Source organism: Canis lupus, chromosome 13 (genome assembly GCF_003254725.2).
Source record: "Canis lupus dingo isolate Sandy chromosome 13, ASM325472v2, whole genome shotgun sequence".
Taxonomy (NCBI): Eukaryota; Metazoa; Chordata; class Mammalia; order Carnivora; family Canidae; genus Canis; species Canis lupus.
The window spans coordinates 15,882,283-15,895,476 of record NC_064255.1 but is presented as its reverse complement, the minus strand read 5'-3'; the positions used below and the strand labels follow the sequence as shown (position 1 = coordinate 15,895,476).

At 38.0% G+C, this 13,194-nt stretch overlaps 1 pseudogene; it reads right to left on the bottom strand.

Moving 5' to 3' along the window:
- Nucleotides 1-8,191: 8,191 nt before the first annotated feature.
- LOC112662262 (tubulin alpha-1A chain-like) lies at nucleotides 8,192-9,714 on the bottom strand (annotated as a pseudogene).
- Nucleotides 9,715-13,194: the final 3,480 nt, after the last annotated feature.

Sequence of the window (13,194 nt, the reverse complement as noted above, 5' to 3'; positions counted from 1 at the left end):
TGTGAATAGAATGAAGAATCATTCCCTTGATTACAATACATTGCAAGGCAAAGGAGATTTTACAGATGTAATTAAGATTATTGATCAATTGACCTTGAGTTAATCAAAAGTGAAATTATGCAGATGGGCTAGACCTAATCATCTTAACTCTTTAAGTATGGAGTTAGAGGTCAGAGACAGTGAAATCGGAGTGATTGAAAGTGCAAGGGGTTCTCCTGCTGGCCTCCATGAGTTCAACAGTTTCAAAGATATGGGCTTGGAAAAGGACCTTGAGCCTCAGATGAGAACACAGTTCATGCTGATACCTCAAATGCAGCCTTAGGAGACACCAAGAACAGAACTTAGCCACACTCCACCCAGAATTTCGGCTTATACTGTAGATATTGTTTTAAGCCAGAGTTTGTGGCAATTTTTTATACAATAGAACATCAATGCCCTGGTGAATACAGATAATGAGAATACTCAGTCATGTTGATACTGAAGGTAAAATGTTTAGTGATATACCTGGCATGTAGTAGACATACATTAAATATTAGTTATTTTTATTATTGTTTTTATCATTAACTTATGAGTATCAATGAGATTAGTGGACATATGTGTGAAAATTAATAGTTATCTTAAAGGAATTGAGTGACAGTCAGTATGTAGGTAGTAATGATGGTAATTCTGAGCTTCCTGAGTACATTCACTGGTCTAATTGATTAACCACTTCTCTTCCTCATGCTAGAAAAGTGTTAATTATTCCACTTGGTAAACTTTAGATGACTGTTATAGTTGAAACAATAGAGCATAATCCTGACTACATTAAAATCATACATCTATAGGCCTAATGTGTTTGGCATCATCAAGAATCAATCCCTGGAACTAGCTATTAATACAAGTTGTTAATACATGGCATTAGCAATCCTACTTGTCAAACAATATGTACAGGGGTAATATCAATGTGCTAAGGAGTGCTCTTCAAAATATTTAGTAACTAGCGTAACATAGGCATTGTAGACAACCAGGATGGTTGTGCTGCAAAACTAAATATCAACTCTGAATGCACTGTAAAAATATAATTTGTTCATTCCGCATTCAATGACAATGAGTCCCCATTCTGAATCAACCACCATGCTGGATGATGGGTGCTCAAGATGGACTCTCACTATTAAGGCTTTACATTCTATTAGAAGAAAGAGAAGGGAAAGAAAGTCATTGATGATAATACAATGTTAAGTAGTACAATACAAGGACATGATGGAAGTTCCAGGGTCAGACAGCAAAGGTACAGAAAAGAAGCCCCTTCGCTCAGTCTCAGCTAAAGACATAAAACAAAGTGCTGCTTGGAACTTGAATTCAGTCTTGCATCTGGATGAGTGGGAATTACTCAGACTTTGTTGGAAGGAAGGGTATTCCATACAGAGCAGACAGCCTGCATTAGTTGGCATGAGTAAGAATGGTCTATGGAAACTTTTGTAGAGAATGGCTGTAGTGAAAATCATAGAGGCCACATTAAGGAGTATGTTTTTATCTGATGACGTGGGGAATATTTTAAACATGGTTTAGACAAGTTAAGATTTTTATTTTCCAAAACAAAGCAGTAATGTGGATAGTAGTTTAGAGACAGGCAAAATCAAAAGCAGAAATGCCAGTTAGGGTGAAATTGTGGTATCACAGGGGAGGAATGATGGCTTGAATCAAGAAAATCCTGGTGGGAATGTAAAAAAAAAAAAAAAAAGAATAATTCAAAGAATTGCCTACCCAGCATTAACTGTCCCTTTCTCCCTTTGTAACAATGCTCAGGCTTTATTTCAGGTGGCCACCCCTTCCTCATTCAGTCAATGTCTTTTGGAAGAAGTTGACATGACTTCATTCTCTAGGAGTGGGACCTGATTAACCTAAACCAATCTCACACATTCTATGAAGACTGTCCTACTCCTCTCATTCCTTCCCTCCCTCCTTCCCTTCTTTTCTTCCTTCCTTCTCCCTCTCCTTCTCTTTTTCTTTTAAAGATTTTATTTATTTATTCATGATCATGAGAGACACAGAGAAAGAGAGGCAGAGACACAGGCAGAGGGAGAATCAGGCTCCATGAAGAGAGCCCGATGTGAAACTCAATCCTTGGACTCCAGGATCATGCCCTGAGCCAAAGGCAGATGCTCAACCACTGAGCCACCCAGGTGTCCCCCTCCCTCTCCTTCTCAAAAGAAGAAATATTCTTTTGTTCTTTCATTCCTTTTTTCTTTTCTTTCTTCTATTCATAATCTTTAATATTCTAACTGGTACAAAGAGTTGTTAAGAGTTGTGAAGGGTCTGATATTTTACTGTGCTTTGAAATGAGTAAGTTAGCTTGCCACAGTTTCATGAATCATGGATGATGATAGAAGATACGAAACGTCTGAGTCCAAATGAAGGAGAGTTTATTACTCACAGCAGTAGCAGTAGCCAGAATATCATCATGGTTTGTACTGCTTCCTATAGTTCTGATTTTCACTGGGTGACTTGAAGATGTCACCTATTACTCTGTGGGTTACGTTATAGAAGTGGAAATCTGAGCTTAGGAAACCTCAACGTCTTATAACAGGCAATAAGTATGGCTGCCTTTTTTCAGTAGGGGACACTATTTGTATGTTTCAAGGCTGTTCTCTATTAAGATGATAGTTTCAGACAAAGGACTGTCAGTGCTTCACACACATGATAGAATATGAGAGACCCATGGAGAATGTTCTTCCAATAGGAATTATCAGCATTGAGATGATATCACAGGTTGAGTATATAGAAAATATACGTGGTCTAAGAAATGAAACCCAGGAACCACTAGAATTTTAGGAGTAGATAGATAAAGAGGAGCCTATTGGGAAAACTGAGAAGGGGCAGCCAGAGAGGAAGGAGGAAAGCCAGAAACCAATGGAGAAACCAGTGGTTTCATGAGGTAGGAATGGGTGTCAGTGCCAAATGTTACAGAGAGGCCAAGTAAGATGTACCAGTTGGTTTTGGCAATTAGAAAATGACTTCAGCAAATGGGGGTAGAGTTCAGATTGCAGCGAGTTGAGAAATGAGGAGGTGGAGGCAGTGAGAAGAGAAGCTACTTTCAATAAGTTTGGCTCATCGAGAGGCTGACTCTGTGCCAGGCACATTAAAGGAAGGATGACAACATAGGGGTTAGCTTTTTTTCCAAGGGTTTCATTTCTCTTTGTGAAAGAAAACACATCATGACTCTGTACATGTGGCTGTAAGTGTCATCTATATGGATGCATAACACAACACTCCATCAGTGCAAACATTTGTTTCACACTCCTCAGCATTCAGGTACAGAATGACAATACAAGGCAGAACATAGAAATTATTTCCTATTGTTTGGATACAGTCTCAGTTGTGGAAAGGGTGTGAGCTGTGGGGTGTAACTGACTCACGTTCAAATATAGATTCCATATATTATTAGCTGTGAGATTGTTAGCCTGGACCTAAATTTCTTCATCGTTAAAACAGAGCTAGTAAGAAATAAATGTGGGGTTGTTAAGATCATGGAAAGCCCTGAGCACTGGGCCTGCCACATTCATAGTAATTATTTTTAAAAAGTGGAACCCCTTAAACTACTTTGAGGAGAAGGACTAACACCCCAATAGAATTAGTTATATTAGCTGTTGTAGAGGCAGTAGTGACAGTTTGGGACTTGAGACTTAACTCATAGGCTGCCTTTTCCCCCCAGGCAATACATAGGGGAGGGGAAAAAAAAATACCTTCCCACTGGCCTTCTCTATATCATTACTACCCTCAGGCAAGTTTGTGAGCTGGTCCTGTAAGGCTTGATTATCAGTTATTTTAGCTTTAGCTTACACAATAAAATTATTTCATGTTTTAAATTCATTAGACAAACTCTATTCTGTTTTCACCTTGGATAAATCATCCTTCATTCAGAGAAAACATTTGTAGCTATATTACCGGAAGTATAATAGTAATGCTTGCTATACTAGTTTTATGTTTTTGCAATGTATTTTTTTTTTTTTCCTCTCTCAGACAGGCCAGTGTGAGGATGGGGAACCAAATTGACAATTTAGAGGCCTGATGTAGGCACTGGATTCATTTTTTACTATTTAACATATAAAAGTGATTTTATTAAATTGACATTAAGTGCATTGTTATGGGGCATTTATGACATCTCATTTAAAGAATTGCTGTGAATCCTTTAGAGAGTGCTGATTTGCAACCATGAGGCTGTGTCATGAATGCGACCTCCAGTATGGTACTTAGCAACTAATTAAACTAAAAAGACAAATATGAGGCTTTTACATTTTTAATTTAAAAGCTTCTAAATATAATTGTTGCTACAGTGCTATCAAAGTATGGTACAACAGTCTGCATTTTAAACCTCTAAATCTCATTTTCATAATTAATTTTGTAAATAAAAAGGTCTGTGCTGGGGGTAGGAGATACATTATTTGTTTGTTTTTTTTTTAACACAGGAATGGTACTGGTTGTCTCAGCAATTCAATAATGTTTTAGTGTGATTTTCCAGATGAATTATTAATTTACTTTGTCAGTAATTTTGTCCAAATATGATTTAGACTTTAAAAAGTTCAATTTGAAGCATTTTGCCAGCTCTAATTTAAAATCTTTTATTATTTCTGCCTTATAATCTTTAAAGATGATAAAATTAGAATTCATACAGTCTTGCGTCTTACTGAGTTATTTGTGGATGCTCTGTTATTCATCCATCTGAATGCATCATTCCTTTCAGGTCACTATTTCATTGGAAAGGAACCACGAGTTAGATATTAGCAATCATGTCTTCAAAGCCTGGCTGCATCCTCAGGTTGTATATGCTCTTGAGCTAGTTCCTTAGAATCTGAGCTATGCAATGGGGACTATGGTTCCATCTCTACTTATTAGCAGTGCTATATCAGAACCAAAGACTGCTAGAGCAGAAAGGGAGCAGGGTTGAACACTTAATCCAATGGCTTTGTCTATCTTCCAGATGAGTATATACTGGCGTCCAGAAGTAATGAATCACGCATGCCCTCCCTTAGGGCAGAAAAAAGATTTGCTAATATATTTGGACTCCAAGTTCAGGGCAAATGCAACTATACTAAAGATATCTATGGAGTATTGAAACTATATTGAAATCACAGCACAGTATCTCTTTGGAAAAAAAAAAAACAGGAGAGTAATTAAATCATCTAGAATTTTTGTCATCTTCTTTGCTCTAATGTTGGGTACTTAGAAACACTGAGTTTTTAATCTATTCTTCATTTGGATGTTTTCTGTCACTTAGAATCTGTGTATGGTGTATAAAGGGACAAATAATAAAGTGTTTAATAAACTAATAACCAGAGCAAGTAAATCAGGACGACGTCTTTATTGGGTTTTTAAAAATCCCATTAACATGATCGAAGTTTTAAATAACCCTCTTAAAACTTAGTTCATTTCTTAACACTAAGACTGTCTTTGAAGAAAAAAAGTTCCCTCAAGTTCTTCACAACGTATACTGCAAGTCTTTTAAGGCTGATCAAGGGTTGATGAAGTAACATGTTCCAGATTCCAAGCCTTCTAACAACTGAGGTTCACATACTTTTCCCTAGAAAACCCAATGTCAACATGACTGCATTTACAGATCGCATGATGTCTATACTATTTAGGAATTGCTTATTTTAACACAGTGAATGGGCAACAGCAAGTTAAATATTAAACAATATTTAAATTAGAACATAAATATAACATGCATTATTCAGCACTAAGATAGGCTGATATATTCAGATCCAGACAGAAGGTCACTGCCCCTTGGTGATCCTCCTCTCAAATTCAGGCAGTACCAGTTCTTTATAATGAAGTCAGCTCTTTGCAGAAGCAATTTGCATCTGGATAGGGAAAAGGGACACATCATCTGTTTTCAGCAGAAGCACTTTGTGCTAGTTTGATCCCTTTCAATGTGCAAGGTGATGATTAACCATGCTGCCTCCACATATGCATATTCAGAGTTGGTTTTTTTCTGGGAATTTCCCTCACCAAGGGGACCACGGAGGCATTTCCCACTTGGCTCACAAATCATGACCCCTCCAAGGTGCCAGTGCAAATAGATCAGGAATTAGCTTCCTCTTATCTGACCTCTCATATTCTGCTTTGCCCTTGCTTGACTGGGAGTCATAGCCCTAATCAAAATTAACAGCCTGTCCTGAAGTTGGGCATGTTGACACTGTTCAGCAGAGGTGGGAGCCCAGGAGGTACAATCTTCATGGCTTGCTGCTCACACAGTTTTCAATCAGTTTCTAAACATACCCCAGGTGTACAGTAGTTCCTCTCAGCTCTGACTGATTGAGTGCCATGCATTTGTTTGCAGCTCTCTGTGCCCTACTTTGTAACAATGCTAGCTAGAATGATTAAGGTGATTATTGCCAGTCTTGTGACTTTAGTAGTTAGATTAACTTTAAGACATGGAATTAAGTTATTTTTCCTCAAGAGTGCTTAGGTAGATAGGTTTAAAAAAATAAATTATAGGCTACAGAACTTTGGCTCCATAGCATGATATCCTCAGTGAATTTGAATATTATAGCCCAGGAGTGCTACCCCTAAAAATTGCGACAGTTGCAGGAATCCCCAAAAGAAGTTGATATCAGATGGCCGGTCTCATGTCTTTGGAATTGTTTTCTCTCTCTCTTTCCTCCTACAGGAGCAATTATGTGAATTGCTTGTCCCCCAGGGGTAATATGAGAGGTGAATCACTTCTCTCTCTCCTTCTTCCCCACAGAGATGATGAAGCATTTGCCAACTGCCAGCTCTATTAAGCCCAGAAACTTTGGGGAACTTGCCAGTCTGACAGTATCTGTACTACCACTTCCTCTTTATTTGAATATTGATTGAAAAGATAAAGGCTAATAGATCAAGAAGAAGAGCTTACATTTATATAGCATTTCTTTTCCAGTTTACAAAAGACTTTCATTTTGGTAGGATTTTTGGTTTTTTGTCAACTCACAATATCCCTTTGGAATGGGTCTATTTATTTATTTATTGACAAATACTTCTTGAATTACCGAGCAAGAAGGTACTACGGGTGTAGTCAATACCCTTATAGCATTTTCAGTTTGGTAGGAAAGAATGATATTAATCAAAGAATTACACTTAAAAAACAATGTGAACCGTGAAGGGAACAGCGAAAGAAAATTTCACATCATGTGGTAGGGGGAATCACATATATCCTGGAGGGAGCATATCAAGGAAGAGAAAATACCAGATCCAGAGAGATTAAATGTTGGGTAGAACATCACCATGGACTCCCTTTATTGATTCATAACCAGACTTCCCAAGCATGAAAAGCGAATAAAGCATATGACATGATGATGGAGTTTCTTTACAGGTAATATTTTTAATTGGTACAAATCCTGAAGAAAAAAAGCATACCAATTCACAAAATAATCTGTAACATGAATTTGTTGTAATGAGATTGTATCTTCACGTTTTACTTAGAAACTCAGAATGACAATTCAGAGAGATAATTTCATTTGGATTGTGACTTAAGTGGAATTTTTAAGATATAGTGAGGTATCTTGAGGTATAGTGATATAAGGTGCAATTACATTTAGTGATAATGCTATTGTAGAAAAATCTTCTCATAGTACTTTTTGTGTATTTAGACCAATCCCAAAATACACCTGGAAATTACTGTGCACACAACCATTTCATAGTGAACTCGTGAGGAAAATTTAGGAATTTAAAATTGTCTCAAGTGGAAGACCCAGAGCCTATGCAGTTCCTTGATTTGTTCCCCGGATAATTGGCAGCCAGTGTGTGTGTGTGTGTGTGTGTGTGTGTGTGTGTGTCTGTGTGCTGAAATCTTTTTTGTCTGAAGCAGAAAGAGCCTAATGAACAAGAGTATAGGAACCTGAGTATATCTAAATCCTAGTCTCATCTGGCTTTTTGAATCTGGACAACTTTATTTATCTCTTTGATTCTGCATCTGTAAAAGTGTTAATCATTGGTTATTATGTTGATTAAGTCATGGATGCATTAAAAGAAACTTAGTTTATCTTCTGTCTGAATGGTTTAAATATCAAAAGAGAAAGCATTTCCACATGCCATATCAGTTTTATAGCAACCCATTATGAATTTAGTATTCATTAATTTATCTGAACTATTTTTTTTTAAGACAGAGAATACTTTAATTTAACCCATCAGAGAAATGGACAGCTTGGATCTGTAACAAAGTGTTGTGTTTTAAAGCAGAGGTCAGTAACTGTATATGAGAGTATACACTGCTACAAACAAATTAACTGATCAGAGCACAACTTATCAATGTTCAATACAGAATAAGCTTCCCTGTAAAAGCAGCACCTTTGTGACATTTTTAACTTTAGTATTCCTCTCCTTCTTCACCCTTTCCTTCAACAGAATCCACATCAACCTCCTCATAATCCTTCTCCAGGGCATCCATGTCCTCACGGGCCTCAGAAAACTCTCCTTCCTCCATGCCCTCACCCACATACCAGTGAACAAAGGCACGCTTGGCATATATCAGGTCAAACCTGTGGTCCAGACGAGCCCAGGCATCAGCAATGGCTGTGGTGTTGCTCAGCATGCACACAGCTCACTGTACTTCGGCCAGGTGTCTGCCAGGTACCACAGTTGGAGCCTGGTAGTTAATGCCCACTTTGAAGTCAGTGGGGCACCAGTCCACAAACTGGATGGTATGCTTGGTCTTGATGGTAGCAATGGCAGCATTGACATCTTTGGGAACCACATCGGCATGGTACAACAGGCAGCAAGCCATGTATTTACCATGGCGAGGGTCGCATTTCACCATCAGGTTGGCTGGCTCAAAGCATGCATTAGTGATCTCTGCTACAGAAAGCTGTTCATGGTAGGCTTTCTCAGCAGAGATAACAGAGGCATATGTGGCCAGAGGGAAGTGGATGCGGGGATAGGGCACCAGGTTGGTCTGGAACCCATCAGATCCACATTCAGGGCTCCATCAAATCTGAGGGAAACGGTGATGGAAGACACAATTTGACCTATCAACCTATTTATTTTATTTTTATTTATTTATTTTTTTTATCAACCTATTTAGATAAGTGAAGGTTGGGCGTTCAATATCGAGGTTTCTTTGACAGATATCATATATGGCCTCGTTGTCTACCATGAAGGCACAATCAGAGTATTCCAGGGTGGTGTGGGTGGTGAGGATGGAGTTGTAGAGCTCTACTATAGCTGTGGACACCTGGGGTGCAGGGTAGATGGAAACTCTAGCTTAGACTTCTTGCCATAATTGACAGAGAGACATTCCATCAGCAGGGAGGTGAACCCAGAACCGGTTCCTCCTCCAAAGCTATGGAAAACCAAGAAGCTCTGAAGACCCATGCACTGGTCAGCCAGTTACTGAATTCGGTCCAAGACAAGGTCAATGATCTCCTTGTCAATGGTGTAGTGCCCTCGGGCATAGTTATTGGCAGCATCTCCCTTGCCTGTGATGAGCTGCTCAGGGTGGAAGAGCTGGCGGTAGGTGCCAGTGTGAACTTCATCAATGACTCTGGGCTCCAGATCTACAGACACTGCCCTGGGCACATGCTTGCCAGCGCCCGTCTCACTGAAGAAGATGTTGAAGGAGTCATCTCCTCCTCCAATGGTCTTGTCACTTGGCATCTGGCCATTGGGCTGAATGCAGTGTTCCAGGCAATAGAGCTCCCAGCAGGCATTGCTGATCTGGACACCAGCCTGGCCAAGGTGGACGGAGATGCATTCACACATGGTTGCTGCTTTGCGGCTGCGGGTTGGATGGTGGAGAAGAGGAGAGGTTGTTGCTTCTTATAGCGCGACTCCTAGGTAGTCGATGTAAGAGAACCTGCGCTATCTGAACCATTTTTCACCTAGTCATTGTCTGAACTACCCTGTGACTAATGAGTCATAAAAAAACATTACTAGGTGTGTTTTTTTTTTTTCTACCAGGCAACATTTTAAGAATAAAAATGTGTACAAAGATATACGAGGAGATAGCCGAGGGGTTTGGTTGAGGAAGATGTATGGTCCTTGGTCAAGATCTTTGCTCTAGCCTTTAAAGTCCTCAGGGCAGCTGTGATGGTTGCTCTTCTTTGTCTCTCTCACTAAGAGACAACAGGAATCTATGGAAAGAAGATGAGAGACTTTGAAGGGTATTCTTATGAAGGATTAAGTCATAAGTATTATACCTGACTTCGTCCTATTTTCTCCCACCAGTTCTGTTCACTTAAAGTGAGCCATTATTGACTTTGTCTCACGTTGTATAAGTTAACTTATCCCTTGTGCTGAAACCAAAGTGGTCACATGTCCAAGGAGTTGGATCCTGAGGCAATTCTCATCTTGAATTCTAATCTATTAAAATCCTAATGTCCCCTGATTTTCCTTTATTGCTGATGCTCAGCATCTTGGCCTTTTTAGCCTTAGAGTTGAAATGGTATAATGGAAGGGGCATTGGGTTTAGACCCAGAGGACAGTTTTGCCAGAATTACACAATGGGAGAATTATGTTGCTTCTCTGTGTCCAGCTTTTTCTCTTCTCAGTTTTAATGTCTTTTTTTCTTTTTTTTTTTAAAGTAAACTCTATGACCAACCTGGAGCTTGAACTCATGACCTTGAGATTAAGAGTTGCATGCTCTCTTGACTGAGCTGGCCTGGCATCTCCTTCTCAGCTTTAATATGGAGATAGTATTATGCAGCTTCTAAGACTGTCTTGAGGATTAAATGAGTTAGAGCTGTGCATGTGGAAGAAAACAGTAGACACTCCTGAGCATTTAACTGAAACTGAATTTTAAGTGACCTCTCAGTAAACAGTCAGACTTTCCCAGGCTGACTACTCTGTATTCTCTCCTCTTAAGAAATTTTGTTATTTCCCCTTAAAATCATGATCTTAAAATAACCCTTATTAAATAATATTTTAAAATAACCTAAGTAAAAATATTTTAAAAGTCAATCCAGAGGTGGTTTTGCTGAAATTCTTCCTCATCTCCTCATAATTCTAATTATTTTTCCCCCAATCAAAGTCTTTTTTAAAATAGCAGATTTCAAGGCCATAAGTGTTCTCTACAGAACTAACCTTTTTTTTTTTTTTTTTTTAACCATAACCTTTCATAGTAAATAAGGAAGCAGTAGAATTGCTCTTGGTTTATAATGGGAAACACCGAGCTGTCAAGATTTATAGTGGTTGATTGTTCCTATATGAAAGATGCTTATTTAAAAGTGGGATAATTCAGCAAGAATTCATACATCCACAAAGAATTGTCATATTTAAAATAACTGTTTCATAAAATCCAGCTTTCCTGCTTTTAGATCTCTTCTGGATTCTTTTCTTTCTTTTCAGAAATAAAAGTTTTTAAGCTGAACAAAAAACTATTTAATGTTTTATGGTCACATGCTAGGTTTACTAAAACAAGTTAATAAGTGAACAGTGTTTCTCTGACGAGCCATTTACTACCATTGACAGCCCTTGTTACATTTTTGACTATTCTAAAAGATCAAATTCATTTTCAAAAGACAATGGTTTGCCAATATTGACAGAATCCAGAAGAACATGTAAGGGACAATACCAAAATGAACATTCCAAAACTATTTTGAGCAATGCCATCATTTGTGGAGTAAGTGCCTAGTTTCCAATTTAGACTACCCTGAAGTGCACAGCACTCATGGATTATATGAATCATGATGTTCTTGTTGTTTCATAAAAATTCATCACTTTAAAGTTACAGCTCACGTAATAGTTGATTTCCAATTTCAAGAAAAAATTCAATCAGTCATGTAATTGATCATTTTACGACCTGAGCTCCAAGGAGTCCTGAAGAATGCATCATGACTTATTTTCAAGAGTGGTTAAGGTTGTGATGGGGAACTGATATTGAGAAGGGCCTGTAGCAACTTCCCAGTCAGATTTCACCAAAGCAGTTCCATTTTTACTTATTACTTAGTTTGACTTATTGGGCCTCAGTAAGAAAATTTCATCTTAATATAGAGTTTCGTGCTTTAAAAGTTTGAAAACTGAATGAGTTTTATCATTACCCCATTTAAAGAGTTCCAAATGTCATTGAATGCCTGAATGAGAATCTTTATAGAAATCACTTTAAATTGATTGTTAATCCCTCACCTGGAAGAAAAATGAGAATTATTTCATATCCCAAAATAAATACAATGTAGTAATAACACAGATGAATGTCTTTACTTATTTATTAGCATCTCAATGGGTTAGAATAAGATAGCTACCTGACTTTCAATTTGACTACTTAAAAACTGTTGACAGATTGGTAACCAAGTGGCAAATGGCCACTAACTAAATACAAATAGTAATAATGGCTTTGTATTAGGCATATAATAGGAGATCTTTCATATGAGATTTCCCAATTGTAGATACTGGCATATCTCTCAGCTTTTCATGTGACATTTTGTTGTCTTGTTTGTTTCTGGTTGTGGTCATCTTGTCAGAAAATGGAGAAACATCATCTTATAGCCATTGTTTACCAACAGTAAAAGCCACCATTTCTAGGTCTAACATGTATGAAATGCTGGTTCCATCTGACTCTGGTCTTTGCTCTATACATTTATAGGAAAACCTGCCATAATGGGCATAATGGAAACAGTGTTGGGCATAGTGGCAGCAGTATATTTGATGTTTACAGCAAAGAGAAAGCCGGGGTTTGTTTGTTCAGGGTTCACTTCATTGTCCCAGAAATTAAAATACTTGGTTATCATCAGAATCCATTTTACACAAGTAGCCACAATTCAGTCTCCTCCCACCTTTTCCTTCCTGGGTGAGTGAGTCTTAACTCTAACATGAAAGTCATGGTGACAAAAAGCCATATGTATTCTTATCCAGCTGTCAGTGGTTTAGACATCATTGCACTTAGTGAAAAGAATGAAGGATTTGGGCAGAGAAAGATCTAGGTTCAAATCTCGAACATCTATCTTGTAGAGTTAGTGTGAGGATTAAATATTAAGGAGAGACCAAAACAAATGGCTGCTGATAGTACTATTTTGTTAGTAAAAAAAATCCTCTCAACACTCAAGGGATGATATAATATATGTGCAATCTAAGTAAATGTGGCAGTATTTGTAGCTTTTAAATAAGCTATTTAATGTCATGCTGACAAAACCTATGATTCCTAGTAGTTGTTTTAGTTATTAGACTATTTTGCTGCTTGTGACTTGTACAAAAGTCCTTGGAGAAGGAGGGTGAATGGATGTTATGAAGGGCCAACAACAGAATAAC